This window comes from Branchiostoma belcheri, unplaced genomic scaffold (genome assembly GCF_001625305.1).
Source record: "Branchiostoma belcheri isolate BF01 breed outbred unplaced genomic scaffold, Haploidv18h27 scaffold171, whole genome shotgun sequence".
In the NCBI taxonomy this organism is placed as follows: Eukaryota; Metazoa; Chordata; class Leptocardii; order Amphioxiformes; family Branchiostomatidae; genus Branchiostoma; species Branchiostoma belcheri.
The window spans coordinates 354,746-355,176 of NW_017803169.1; the positions used below are offsets into that span (position 1 = coordinate 354,746).

Sequence of the window (431 nt, forward strand, 5' to 3'; positions counted from 1 at the left end):
TTAATGATTTTTTGTGTTGCCATGGCAACGGGTTTCTGAAAGGCATTTTTTGCTAAATTTAGTACTTTTTGTTTCAACAATAGAATTTTATGGGTTTTATGTCAAGTTACTCATGGTTTCTAATATTAATAACATCCCATATAATTTTATGTAAATTTTATCATTAAATATGCATAATTTATGCTAATTTGACGACGTCATTGGCCAAAATCCAAGATGGCGGACCATATCATTAGAACAGGTATATACGGGTTATTTTCATTAAAATTTCATCAATACTTCCATTTCTTTTTACAAAAAAGGTTTGAATGAAGGTGTTTAGTATGTTTACAATGTATTTTAGGCTTTATCATGAAAAACAACTATTTTTGAAAATTCAAGATTGATGATCCAAGATGGCGGATATCTTAAATATGCATGACGTCATTTTT

The 431-nt window shown here is 28.3% G+C and overlaps 1 protein-coding gene across 1 annotated transcript in view; it reads right to left on the bottom strand.

Annotated features, from left to right (window-relative positions):
- Positions 1 to 431, bottom strand: part of LOC109466922 (D-dopachrome decarboxylase-A-like) — a 4,585-nt gene that overhangs the window by 3,353 nt on the left and 801 nt on the right. The gene's annotated exons all lie outside the window — the stretch shown is intronic.